Genomic DNA, 14,922 nt, shown 5'->3' on the forward strand with positions numbered 1-14,922 from the left:
TAAAGGAGAAAATAACTCCCCAGCTGTCAGTGGCTTTCTCAGCTGCCAACATGAGAACTCGAACACACAGGGGGAAATTCCTGAATTAAGGAAATGTGTCAGCATGCACACTTTGATTACACCATGTGGGCTTTGGGGTAGGCATCCTATCAGGGCTCCCAGAAGAATGTCTGAATTATGGAATCTCAAAAGGTTGAACTGGGAAGCCGAGAATAGAATGGTGGCTGCCAGGGCTAGAGTAGGGCATGGAGAGATGTTGAAGGGTACAAAGTTTCAGTTAGACAGGAGGAACAAGTTCTGGAGATCTACTGTGTAGCATGGTGATCACAGTTAATAATAAACTATTATGTACTTGCGAATTTCTAAGAGGGTAGGTCTTCAATGTCCCCACAACAAAACATAAGCATGTGAGGTACGGGTATGTTCACTAGCTTGATGTCGTCATTTCACAATGTATACGTACACAGAAACATCGCATTGTACACCTTGTAAATACACAGACAGTCCTGACTTAGGAGGTTTGACTTCACCGTGAGTTTATCTGGTATTATCTAGGGTATTAAATGCATTTTCCGGACAGGCACGGTGGCTTATGCCTGTAATCCCAGCACTTTGGGAGGCCAAGGCAGGTGGATTACGAGGTCAGGAGTTCAAGACCAGCCTGGCCAACATGGTGAAACCCCATCTCTACTAAAAATACAAAAATTAGCTGGGCATAATGGCACATGCCTATAATCTCAAATACTTGGGAGGCTGAGGCAGGAGAATGGCTTGAACCGGGACCCGGGAAGCAGAGGTTGCAGTGAGCCAAGATCGCGCCACTGTACTCCAGTCTGGGCTACACAGCAAGACTCCGTCTCAATAAATAGTAAATAAATAAATAAATGCATTTTCCATTTACAATATTTTCAACTTGACAATGGGTTTATTGGGACATAGCCCCACTGTACATCAAGGAGCATTTGTATACAATATTTATTTGTCACCTATATCTTAATTAGCTCCTGTCATTCTGCCCTTCCTTCCTTTTTTTTTTTTTTTTTTTGAGATGGGGTCTCATGCTGTTTGCCCTGGCTACAGTGCAGTGGTGGAATCATAACTCACAGCAGTCTCAAACTCCCGGGCTCAAGCGATCCTCTTACTGCAGCCTCCCAAGTAGCTACGACTACTGGCATGAGTATGATAATTTTTTAATTTTTAATGTTTATAGTGACGAGGTCTCACTCTGTTGCTCAGACTGGTCTCAAACTCCTGGCCTCCAGCGATCTGGCTGCTTCAGCCTCCCAAAGTGTTGGAATTACAGGCATGAGCCACCATGCCCAGCCACTCCTGTCCTTTTGAATAAGATGTCGTATGGTACTAGACCAGAAGCAGCTGGGTTTTCTATGCTTTAGAGGGAGCATATGTTCACTCATACCATTTCAGAAGTTCTATGGGCCCCGTCAAATCTGTGAATAGTGAGTGGAGTGGTGGTGTGAAGAAGGGAGCTGAGGCCCTCCTTGGTGTTGGCTCCTTCCCCAGCCTTCTACTTTCCAGGGATCCGTAAGAGCTGGAGGCACGGCGACAGAGATGAGAGAGGTGAGGATCCCCGTAAATCTCCACGTGCATGCTGGGAGGCCCAGGAGCGGGCAGCAGGAAAGGCAGGATGCCCTATGTGGCCGGTGAGGACAGACAGAACCAGGGCCACCCACAGTGCTGGGGTAGTGAGCATGGCTGGCTGGGCTGTGGGCATCACTGGCCCGGGGAAGCAGGGTCTGGCTGGAACAAAATCTTTCCAGTCGACCATCCATGACCACATGGTGGGTCTCACTGAAAGCAATCTTGAATTGAAATTCAAAGAGTCTAGCAAGGCTACCTTTTTAAATTCACCTTTTAAGAATAATAAAACCATTAATGGGTGAAATTCTGCATTTTTGAAATTTCAATAGCCACCTAACTGCAATTCTGGGAGGCAGAGAGAGACTCTTTATTTAACAATAAACAAATAAACAAAGCAGGCTGGGCGTAGTGGCTCATGCCTGTAATCCTAGCACTGTGGGAGGCGGAGGCGGGCAGATCACTTGAGGTCCAGAGTTCGAAATCAGCCTGGCCAACATGGTGAAACCCCATCTCTACTAAAAATATATATCGAAAAATTAGCTGGGCTTGGTGGCATATGCCTGTAATCCCAGGTATCATTTCCGTGATTACGTCTAACCAGAACCTGAATAGAACTTTCTAAGAATGGCAACATCATAAGCCTTTTATTTATTGTGATATGATTTCAAATATCCATTGAGAGATTTTTGCCCCACCCCCACCCCTATCCTCCAAAAACAGAGAACTGGTTGCAAATTGGAGCAAATGCTGCCATAGATTTGCACTTTCCAGGATTCTTCAAAACATGAGTAAGAGCTCCATGGCCTCCCACAGTGGCCCAAAATAGACAATTTTCCATGGTCCACTGGAAAATTGGCATTTATCATGGGGGAACCTTAGCCATTATGTAAGAGTACATTCTGTAGACAGTTTTTCAACTCTCCACATACGATCCAGCCCTACTGCCTAAAGTCCCAGAGCTGATCTTTTCCCTGGTTTCTGGGGCAGTGATGAACAGCCTGCATTCTGGAATGGGGCTTGATCTTGGCTGACTCATGGTAGCACTTGCTCTGTGTATTTTAAGACAGGCAGTCAGTACAGTTCAATCACTTTTCAGTTCCTGGCTTTGGAAGTAAGCAGATAGCAAATTTTATTTCTCACGTTGGTTCACATCTATCGTGTTCAAACATGGTCAGCAAACTGAGAGCAGCAAGGGCTAAAAGAACTTTCTGTGATGATAGAGGTGTTCTTTTCCCTCTGTCTCCCCACTTTATCCCTCAGTCTCCCCATTTTATCCCTCATAGAAGAAGCCTCCTCTACTTCTTTGTGAGGACACAAAAAACTAAAACAGCAGGGCCGTCCACGGTAGCTCAAGCCTGTAATCCCAGCACTCTGGGAGGCTGAGGTGGGTGGATGGCTTTATGTTAGCAGTTTGAGATCAACCTGTGAAACATGGTGAGACCCCATCTCTACAAAAAGTACAAAAATTAGCTGAGTGTGGTGACACACACCTGTAGTCCCAGCTACTTGGGAGGCTGAGGGAGGAGGATTGCTTGAGCCTGGGAGGTTGAGGTTGCAGCAAGCTATGATTGCATCACTCCATTCCAGCCTGGCGACAGAGCCAGACCCTGCCTCAATAAATAAATAAATAATATGAAGCAAAATAAAATAGCAATTGGACAGGGACAGAACAGCAGTAAACAGATTTCTAGCAACAAGTGCTTTACAGTTGATCTGTTCAACATGGCAGCTACCAGACATGTTGCTATTTTAATTACATTTTAAATCAGTTCAATTAGTGAATTGAGTAAAATAAAATAAATTATTTAGCTCCTCACTAGCCGCATTCCAAGTGCTCAATGGACACATGTGACGAGTGGCTTCTGTTCTGGGTACCACGGCAATGAGCTGATCAATAGGTTGTAGGAGAAGGAGTTGAGAGGAGAAAAGGGTTCTGCCACTCAATCCATCTTCCAGACTTCTTCAGCCTCCTCATCACCGTCATCTCATGCTTCAAAGATTAAAAAAAAAAAAAAAAAAAAAAAAAAAACAGGCCTGGGCCAGGTGCAGTGGCTTACGCCTATAATCCCAGCGCTTTGGGAAACCAAAGAGGGCAGATCACTTGAGCCTAGGATTCGAGACTAGCATGGGCAATACGGCGAAACCTCTTTCTACAAAAAAAAAAAAAAAAAATTAGCTGGGAGTGGTGGCACAGGGCTGTAGTCCCAGCTACCTGGGAGGCTGAGGTGGGAGAAGCCCTCGAGTCTGGGAGCTCGAGGCTACAGTGAGCCATGTTCATGCCACTGCCCTGTGACAGGGCAAAATTCTGTCTCAAACAACAACAAAAGGCCCACAGGCCTCTAGTCTAAAGGCATCAGGATGGCTTCTTGTTTATTAATAATTTTATATAAGGAAGCCAAACACTTTGCAACTATCGTTAAGGTTCAGGTTTTCTTAAAGTGTTATTTCAAAGCAGGCTTTATTAAAGCATAATTGTCATAAAATAAACTATACATATTTAAATTAGATAATTTAAGTGTTGACATCTGTATATGCCTAGGAAACCATCACCAGCATCATGATAATGAATACATCCACTGTCCCCAAAAGTGACGTCGAGCATCCTTGCAATCCTGTTCCCATGCTCTTTGTGGCCCCTCTCCCATCCCCAGGCACCCACTGATGTGCTTTCTGTCATTATAGATTTGTTTTCACATTCTCAGATTTTATATAAGGGGAAGCATACTGTTTGTATTCATATTTTGGCTGACTTCTTTCAGTCAACATTGTTATTTCGAGATTTATCCATATTCATTATTTTAAGTTGCTGATAGTATTCCATTTTACAGCTGTGTCTCATTGTTTATTCATCCACATGTGGATGGCACCTTGTTCCGGTCTGGAGCACTACGAATAAGGCTGCTATCAACATTGCGTACAAGTATTTGGACGTATGCTTTTCTTTCATTCAAGTAAATACCTAAGGCGTGGAATAACTGGGTCATATGGTAGCTGCTTTTTTTTTTTTTTTTTCCGAGACAGAGTCTTGCACTGTTGCCCAGGCTGGAGTCCAGTGGCACCATCCTGGCTCACTGTAACCTCCACCTCCCAGGTTCAAGCAATTCTCCTGCCTCAGCCTCCCAAGTGACTGGAGCTACATGCACGTGCCCCCAAACCTGGCTAATTTTTGTATCTTTAGTAGAGAAGAGGTTTTGCCATGTTGGCTAGGCTGTTCTCGAACTCCTGACCTCAGGTAATCTGCCCACCTTGGCCTCCCAAACTTCTGGGATTACAGTCATAAACCACCATGCCCATTTTTCTTACCAAAGTGATCAAAGTGATTGGTTATGGATTTTTGAAATAGGTGAAATAAATAACATTGTCTTACCTTATGATGAGGTCTGAACATCAGAAGAGATGGATGAGAGGGAGCTCTTTACAGAACTGAACACAATGCCCTTTGAATCTTAGATTCCCCTGTGGTTATCTGAGTAATCTACTCTTTTTATATTTTGTATATGAAGCCCTATTAGAGAATTCATAAAGCACAGAGATGGTTTTATCTATAGGAGGAAATTTTTTTTTTTGAGACAGAGTTTTGCTCTTGTTGCCCAGGCTGGAGTGCAGCGGTGCAATCTCAGCTCACTGCAACCTCCACCTCCTGGGTTCAAGTAATTCTCCTGCCTCAGCCTCCTGAGTAGCTGGGATTACAGGCACCCCCCCACCACACCCAGCTAATTATTTGTATTTTTAGTAGAGACAGGGTGTCACCACGTTGGCCAGGCTGGTCTTGAACTCCTGACCTAGGTGATACGCCCGTTTCAGCCTCCCAAAATGCTGGGATTATAGGCATGAGCCGCTGCGCCTGGCCAGGAGGAAATTTTTTAAAACATTAACTTGTGTTTTAAAAATTCAAAATTAACATGCTTTTGACAAAATTTAGATAGCACATAAAGAAGAATAGAAGATGAAATGTAAGAGTTTTCAATCCCCAGCTACTGCAAATACTTCTCATGGTGACACTGTACACAATCATGACTCTGTGTGTGTGTGTGTGTGTGTGTGTGTGTGTCTTAAAGATGCCAATGCATAAATTAAGCTCAAGTAAAGATGTACCACCTCTGCCATTAGGGGAATGTAAATTAAAGCCACAGTGAGACGCCACCCTTTAGAATGGCTGAAATGTAAAAAACAAAAAAAAACTGAAAATAGTAACTGTTGGAGAAGATGTGAAATTGCTAGAACCTACAAACACTGATGTTGAGAAAGCGAACTAATACAGCCTCTTTAGGAAGAAGTTTTTAAAATTTCTTGTAAGGTTCAACATACACTGAACATACCCGCTAATCCTGCCCCTCGATATTTACCCAAGTGGAACAGAACTGATGTTTACACAGAAACCTGTATACAAATGTTTACAGTGACTTTATCCAAAATGGCTGTAATTTGAAAATCACACAAGCTGCCCTCAACTGGGGAATAAATAAACTGTGGTATAAGATGAAATGCTACAGTGTGATTAAAATAAACGACCGATACAGCTAGTGAGAAGGATTAGCCTAAATATGGCCACTTGAAGAAGCCAGACTTGGTCGGGCATGGTGGCTTGCGCCTGTAATTCCAGCACTTTGGGAGGCTGAGGCAGGTGGATCATGAGGTCAAGAGATCGAGACCATCCTGGCCAACATGGTGAAATCTGGTCTCTACTAAAAATACAAAAATAAGCTGGGCGTTTGGCATGCACCTGTACTCCTAGCTACTCAGGAGGCTGAGGCGGAAGAATTGCTTAAACCCAGGATGCGGAGGTTGCAGTGAGCTGAGCTTGTGCCACTGCACTCCAGCCTGGTGACAGAGCAAGACTCCGTCTCAAAAAAAAAAAAAAAAAGCCAGACTTAAAAGGCTGTCTACTGTGCTCCATTTCTATGACATTCTGGAGAACATAAACTACAGTCATGGTTGGCAAAACATTTCTGTCAAAGACAGACCCCATACATGATGATGGTCCGTGAGATTATAATGGAGCTGAAAAATTACTATTAACTTTGTAGCAACTGTAATTTAGCACAACAGCATGATTCGGGTATGAACAAACCTAGTCCTCAAGAAGAGCTTCAGGCAGGTCCTTCTAGAGGGATTCCAGAAGAAGGCATTGTTTTCACAGGGGATGACAGCTCCACACGTTTGTTTGTTGTTTGTTTGTTTGTTTTTGTCCTGAAGACCTTCTAGTCGGACAAGCGAACGTGGAAGACAGTGATACTGATGACCCTGACCCTGTGTAGGACTAGCCTTATGTGTGTGTGTTTCTATCTTAGTTTCTAAAAATAAAGTTTAAAAAGTGAAAATGGCTGGGAATGGTGGCTCATGCCTGTAATCCCAGCACTTTGGGAAGCCGAGGTGGGTGGATCACCTGAGGTCAGGAGATGGAGACCATCCTGGTGAACGTGGTGAAATCCCATCTCTACTAAAAATACAAAAACTAGCTGGGTGTGGTGGTACGCACCTGTAATTCCAGCTACCCCAGCTACTCGGAGGCTGAGACAGGAGAATTGCTGGAACCCGGGAGGCGGAGGTCACAGTGAGCCAAGATTGCGCCACTGCGCTCCAGCTCGGGCAACGGAAGCGAAACTCCATTACAAAAAAAAAAAAAAAGGTAAAAGAAAAAAATTATTTTATTTGTTATTGATACATAATGTTTGCAAAATAAATTTTTAATAGAAAAAAGCTTATAATTTTATTTATTTTTAGATGGGGTTTCACTCTGTCACTTAGGATGGATTGCAGCCTCCACCTCTGGGCTTAAGCGATCTTGTCACCACAGCCTCCCCACCTCAAGGCTCCTGAGTAACTGGGACTACAGGCATGGGCCACCACACCCAGCTAATTTTAAAGTTTTTGTAGAAACAGAGTTTTGCCACGTCACAAAGGCTCCACTGCCTTGGCCTCATAAAGTGGTCCCCCATGCAGCTCCCACCCCCTGCTGTGCCCACCACCTCACCCCAGCCTGAAAGTCCCCACAACCACCTCACTGTAATGCAGCTGTTGGGGAGGATGAGAAAAAAGAAATGTTAAAAAGAACTAAATAGCATTTCAGAGTTGTACTAGCTAAATAAAAAATTCACTGAAGGAACTCAACAGCAGATTTGAGCAAGCAGCAAATTTGAAGGTAGGTCAAATGAGATTATACAGTGAGAAAGAAAAAGAATAAGAATGAATAAAAATAAAGATTCTCAGAGACCTGTGGGATACCTTGAAGTGAACTGACATACATATAGTATGAGGTTCAGAAAGAAAGGAGAAAGAGGAAAACAGAATATCTGAAGAAATAATGGGTGAAAACCTCCCAAATTTAAGGAAAAACATCAACTACACATGGTCGAAGCTCCACATAGATAGACTCAAAGAGATCTAAACCTAGACACATTACAATTAAACCAGCTAAAACAAAAGACAAAGAATTTTGGAAGCAGCACGAAAGAATGACTCATCCCACACAAGGGATCCTCAACGAGATTTCACATCAGAAAACAGCTGATTTCTCATCAGAAAACATGAAGGCCAGGAGGCAATGAGATGATACATTGAAAGTGGTGAAAGAAAGACAGTCAACCAAGAATTCCATGTCTTTCAAAAATGAAAGAAAAATAGAACATTCCCAGGTAAATGAAAGCTAAGGGAGTTCATCACTGGTAGACCTGCCCTACAAGAGATGCTAAAAGGATTCCTTCAGTCTGATATGAAAGGACACCACACAGTAAGTGATTCAAATCCGCATGAAGAAATAAAGATCTCCAAGAAGGGTAATTGCACAGGTAAATTTTTAGTTTTTTTTTAAAAAAAACTCTTTTTTTAAAAAATTCAAAATACAACTGTGTAAAGCAATAATGATAAATTTGTGTGTGCTGACGGATCTATAATATATAGAGATGGGCTGTTGTAAAACAGCACAAAGAAGGCATGGATCTATATAGGAGCAAAACTTGTGTAGGCTATTGAAATTAAGTTGGTATTAAACCCAACTAGATTTGGATAAATTGAGAGGTTAATAGTAAGTCCTAGAGTAAGTACTAAGAAAATAACTAAAAAATATATAGTGAAGGGGAATTAAAATGCAAGACAAAAATATCTATTTAATGCAAAAGAAGTCAGCAATGGATGAATAGAGGACTAAAAAAGCACATAAAATGTGTAGCTACAAAGACAAATTAACAGACATAAATTCCATAGTATCAATAGTTACATTAAACATATATGGATTAAACACTCCAATCAAACGCAGATACTGGCAACATGGATTTTTTTAAATGATCCAACTATATGCTTTCTTTTACAACAGGATCTAAATAAACAAATAGTTTGAAAATAAAAGGAGGGAGAAGAAATACTGTGCAGACAGTAACTAGCTGTTTATAGCATAGCATAATATATGTGTATGTATATAGGTGTATATTTATGTATATGTACATGCACATGCACATGTTATGTACAGCATAAGGTACTGCATATATATACATATAATATGTATACATTTGTGTATAGCATAGCATAATATGTTATGCATAACATAGTGTGAATAGTATAGCAGCTGTCATGACTGAACTAATAATAGACAAAGTAGATTTAAGGTAAAAATGGCTACTAAAGAAAAAGGACGGTACTTCCTAATGATGAAAGTGTCAATTATCGAGCAGATATAACAGTTATAAACGTACTACACCTAGCAACAGACTCCCAAAGTATATGAGGCAAAATCTTACAGAATGAAAGGGAGAAAGATAATTCAACAAAGAGTGGTTGGAGAATTCAACACTCCACTTTCAATCTTGAAGAGAACAACTGCAAGGAAACAGAAAGGGAACAGAAGACTTGAACAGTGGCTGGGTGCAGTGGCTCACGTCTGTAAGCCAACACTTTGGGAGGCCTAGGAAGGAGAAGTTCTTCCTAGGACTTCTATGTGAAGGGAAGAGAAGGAAGAAAATAATGTGGAGCAGAAATAAATTAAATAAAGAAGCAGACGAAGACATCACCCACAATAAAGAGAACTACAGACCATCGTACCCAACCAATAAGAGCAAACTGAATCCACCAACATGTATAACCATGAGTTATTTATCCCAGTTATATAAACTTGGTTAAACATAAGAAAAATCATCTAATAGACCAACATGAACAGAACAAAGGGCAAAAAGAACACGATCATCTCCATAAATGCAGAAAAAGCATTTGATAAATCCAACTGCCTTTAATGATTTTAGAAAAACAGTTTAAGAACTAGAAATAGAAGGAAACATCCTCACCTTATAAGAATCACAGCTGGCATCATACATAATGGTGAAAGACTAAAAGCTTTCTCCCTAAGATCAGGAGAAAAAAAAAGATGTCAGTGTCCACTATTTCCGTTCAATGTATTGAAGATTATAACTAGGATGATTAGGCAAGAAAAAAATGACATCTAGATAAAAAAAGAATTAAACCTATATCTATTTGCAGATGACGTGATGTTATACATAAAAAAAAATCCTAGGAATATACAGAAAAAATGATTAGAGTTAATGCATTTTAGCAAGGTTGAAGGATACAGTATTAACATATAAAAATTTTATTTCTATTTTATTTCTAGCAATGGAAAATCTGGAAATAAAATTAAGAAAATAATTCAATTCAAACAGCATCAAAAATCAAACACTTAGGAGTAAATTCAACAAAAACTTTTTTCAACAATTCACTGACATGCTTGCATTTAAAAGATGGTGAAGCTTCAAAATAATAAAAAGTGTATTTCAATATTTTTCTTTTTCTGATTAAAAAATAACATTAGGGCCAGGCGCAGAGGCTCACGCCTGTAATCCCAGCACTTTGGAAGGCCAAGGTGGGTGGATCATGAGGTGAGGAGTTCAAGACCAGCCTGACCAATATGGTGCAACCCTGTCTCTAGTAAAAATACAAAAATTAGCTGGGTGTGGTGGTGCACACCTGTAGTCCTAGCTATGCAGGAGGCTGAGGTGGGAGAATTGCTTGAATCCAGAAGGAGGAGGTTGCAGTGAGCCAAGATCATGCCACTGCCCTCCAGCCTGGGCAACAGAGCGAGACTCTGCCTCAAAAAAAGTTTTTTTTCAAAACTTTTTTCAACGATTCACTAACATACTTGCATTTAAAAGATGGTGAAGCTTCAAAATAATAAAAGGTGTATTTCAACATTTTTCTTTTTCTGATTAAAAAATAACATGTATTTTTTTTTTATAAGAAATCATCATTATTTATAATAATAAAAAAGAATTATGGAGTACCCAATTATTCTAAGTGGAGGGCATGGCACTTGCCTAAACCATGCTAAAGTAACCCTTGTTGGTGCCCTGATGGTGGAAGATGGCAGAGGATGGAGTGGAAACCCTGAATGCTGAGGCTGAAGAGACCTAAGAGCTGGCGGCCACACCCCAATCACACCCCGGTCATTGCAGGCTGAGGAACCTCCAATGATTGCAGCTACAACTTTCCTCCCGTCTCCCTGCTCCACACACCCTACTGAGCCACCCCAATCCCACACCCCCACCTACATTTCACTCTTATGATTTCTAAGGGGTTTGTGTTGCCAGCAGCCCTGGAAGTCACCAGATCTGAGAGGCACAAGAGGAAGGGTGTTGAGGGAAGCTTTGTCTCAGTCTTGAAGGGCAAATTGTTTGAGAGAGAAAAATGAGACTGGAGAAACATAAGGGAGATTACATTCACTGAAGTCCACCTGGAGAATAGTACATTCTCTTCCCAACAAAACGCACATGCTAGGGACTCCATTTTACTATGTATTGTCATAATTCTAGGGGATGGGTGTTACTATCATTTTTATTTACAGATAAAGAAATTGAGTGGCTGGGTGCTGTGGCTCACACCTATAATCCCAGCACTTTGGGAGGCCAAGATGGGCGGATCTGAGGTCAGGAGTTCAAGACCAGCCCGGCCAACATGGTGAAATTCCATCTCTACTAAAAATACAAAAATTAGTTGGGTGTGGTGGCTCGAACCTGTAATCCCAGCTGCCTGTCTTTCAGTAGAGATCGTAGAGGAGGCTGAGGCTGGAGAATCACTTGAGCCTGGGAGGTGGAGGTGTGGTGAGCTGAGATTGCGCCACTGCACTCCAGTCTGGGTGACAGAGTGAGATCCTGTCAAAAAAAAAAAAAAAAAAAAGAGAGAAAAAATTGAGATGCAAAGGGGTAAATAGCTGAGTCAAAATTTTTCTCAGTCTTCTGAACATAAAGCTATCACTTTACCTTCTGCTGAAGATTGTTTAGAGAAGACAAAATGAAGAAGAGAAGAGGCTTCATTTAATTAAAATCACCAGCCTCCCTGCCTTTCTCTCTCTCAGGTAGGCAGAGATGACATCTACGTAAATCAGGGCCCTTCACCTTTCTCATTCCTCTTGCAGGTTCCTGAGATCATGAGCTCTTTAGGGAAAGGTCATATCTCAGTCCCTTTTGTATCCCTAAGATCTAACCTAGTGCCTCACATCCAGCAGAGATAGGGAAAAAAGCTTATAAAGCTTATGGGGAGAAGCCCATTCCCACATGATCTCTATTGAAAGCTATGCAGGCTGGGGGTGCGGTGGCTCACGCCTGTAATCCCAGCACTTTAAGAGGCCAAGGTGGGCAGATTGCTTGAGCTCAGGAATTCAAGAGTAGCCTGGGCAACATGATGAAACTCCATGTCTACAAAAAGTACAGAAATTACTCAGGTGTGGTGGCCCGCACCTGTAGTCCCAGCTACTCGGGAGGCTGAGATAGGAGGATTGCTTTGCTTGAGCCCAGGAGGTTGAGGCTGAAGACGTTGCAATGAGCTGAGATCATACACTCCAACCTGGGTGACAGAGCGAGACCCTGTCCCCCCAGACAAACAAAAAACAAAACAAAAACCCCACAAAAATCTGTGCCTTGATTCTTTGTAACATAAATAGGATGTGTTGTGTGTTCTTTAAGATGCCTGCTGACCCTAACCTTCTGCACTGACAGGAAAGCTTACAGTTGTTTCCATAGACAACTTCAACAATCTACTGGACTACTTAATTCGTATCATCAGCAGCACTTGCCAGCGCTTACAGAGCTTAGATTTGAGATGCATAATTAGCCACTTTAGAGGAATCTCACGTGCTCACAATGAATTAAGGAACGCATATGGAAAATACACCTGGACCTTACTGGCAAATAATCAATGGGAACTGGGGAATTAGCTTATAGAAAATGCAATGACTTATTAAAATTTGGTGGAAGGCAGCCCGGAGACCTACTAACAAGTATATCATAAGTAACTTTTCCCTAGGAAGGAGATCCTTTATATGTTAAGAAGATTGTGTTTGCTTATGAAGGTGTGAAAATGTTAATTTTCAGAATCCAAAGAATATACAGGCTTCTCTTCAGGAGGATATTGTGCCAAGGTAAAATGAGAACCATAATAACGATATGTTTGTATGTACACACAGGAGAATTTTTAAAAATCCAATTAATTCTTAATTTAATATGTTGTCTTAGTAACTACCCTTTCAAGATGCTCAGTGCTTACAACATAACTCATAGCTTTACCAAGGCAGGAGAAAAATAGAAAAAGACAGAACCTTAAAATACCTTTGCCAATTAAATCCTGAATTATTCTTGACTCTGAGAATAGTCAGTCATTTTATTTCAGCTGCAAAGGATGATAAAGAACACACTGAATCTTCATGCTTCCACTTACATTTTCATTACTTCATAACCTTGAATGTGTTTTGGGGTTTCATCCAATATCTTTTACCTCCAAATCCAAGATGTTAAAAATAGGTATAAAGACCAGCAGCTTAATATTGGATCTTTACCTTAAGGGCTAAAGCCAAAATAATGGAGTTCATGACCTGAGTCACCAAATTCCCATAATCCCAGGGCAATTTCAAGAAATCCATAAAACGTGAAAAGTAAGTGATGAGACGGAGCTACAAACCACACACCAAAACCAGCTCATGCTTTCTTATTAACTCTTTGTAATGAAAGGTCATTGTTGAAGGTCAAAATGCCTGGATAGATTCATGGCAAGCCTCAAACGTTTACTTAAAATTCCAGAAACCACCCTTTAATAGGCCTCTTCGATGATAGGTTCTTACGGCAGGTCCTGTTCATTGGCTACTAAAAAGCTATTCCCAGCCTCCTTTCCCTTGCTGCCCCCATTCTTGAGGCTCAATAGCCAAACATTTAGCTTTATATAGCTTTTCATCTAGCCAGGGAAAATGCGATGATGGCACTGAGTCCATGACATATAAGCAGAATTCTGCTGGGGCATGTCTAGGTCAACCTGCTGTCCCCAGAGCCAGGGTTAGATGTGCCTACAAGAGTCTTCCTTCGTTTCCTCTTATTCCTACTTTGAATGCAAACATGACATCTGGAAGTTTCACATTATTTGGCCATCATGAAGCTGCAAACATAAAGGAAAGGCCAAGAAACTTTCAGAGACCCATGCCACTGCACTAATAAATGCCAGCAGCCACCTGCCTCCATGTTCTTAATAGGACAAAAATAAACCCTTGTTTGTTTAGAACGCTATCAGTTGGATTTTGTATTCCTTGCAGCCAAAAGCATTGCTAGTTGATAGGGTGTTTTACATACATCATTGATCATTCCGAGAACACTCTGAAAGGTAGCCATTATCATCCCTATTTTATAAGTGAAGACAGAGAGGCACAAAGAATTTAAGTTACTTGTCCAAGACTGCACATGGACCTCAATCACTTCACTAGTATTTCCCAGTTTTTATTATTTTATTTATCTATTTATTTTGAGACTAAGTCTTACTCTGTCGCCCCAGCTGGAGTGCAGTGGCGTGATCTCAGCTCACTGAAGCCTCCACTTCTTGGGTTCAAGCAATTCTCCTGCCTCAGCCTCCCAAGTAGCTGGGACCACAGGCATGTACCACCATGCCCAGCTAATTTTTGTATTTTTAGTAGAGAAAGGGTTTCACTATGTTGGCCAGGCTGGTTTTGAACTCCCGACCTCAAGGGATCCACCTGCCTCAGCCTCCGGAAGTGCTGGGATTACAGGCGTGAACCACTGCACCGAGCTCTATTTCCCAGTTTTTAAATGGGGTTTAATTTACCAGCTAACCAGTAAGGCTGCATGCACTTACTGCACTCTCTTACTTCCTCTGTGTGGCAGGCACACGTGTGTGTGTGTGTGTGTGTGTGTGTGTGTTCGTGTTCTAGTGTTCCTACCAGGGAATTTAGCTTCTAGTCCAGTTCTACTACAACTTGCCTTCAGGGTGTGCCATCTACTCCATTTCCTCTTCTGCGAAATGATGGACCGGATTAAAGTTGAAAAATCTCTTCCAGCTCTCACGTTTTGT

The 14,922-nt window shown here is 41.6% G+C and overlaps 1 long non-coding RNA gene across 1 annotated transcript; it reads right to left on the reverse strand.

Moving 5' to 3' along the window:
* Positions 1-1,251: 1,251 nt before the first annotated feature.
* Positions 1,252-11,608, reverse strand: LOC116529754. The gene is made up of 3 exons (XR_004259653.1): positions 11,592-11,608; positions 9,873-9,929; positions 1,252-1,549 (listed from the first exon to the last, which is right to left on the reverse strand). It is a non-coding gene; the product is annotated as an uncharacterized LOC116529754 (long non-coding RNA).
* Positions 11,609-14,922: the final 3,314 nt, after the last annotated feature.

Source organism: Sapajus apella, unplaced genomic scaffold (assembly GCF_009761245.1).
Source record: "Sapajus apella isolate SASKATOON/1434 unplaced genomic scaffold, GSC_monkey_1.0 scaffold63, whole genome shotgun sequence".
Lineage (NCBI taxonomy): Eukaryota > Metazoa > Chordata > Mammalia > Primates > Cebidae > Sapajus > Sapajus apella.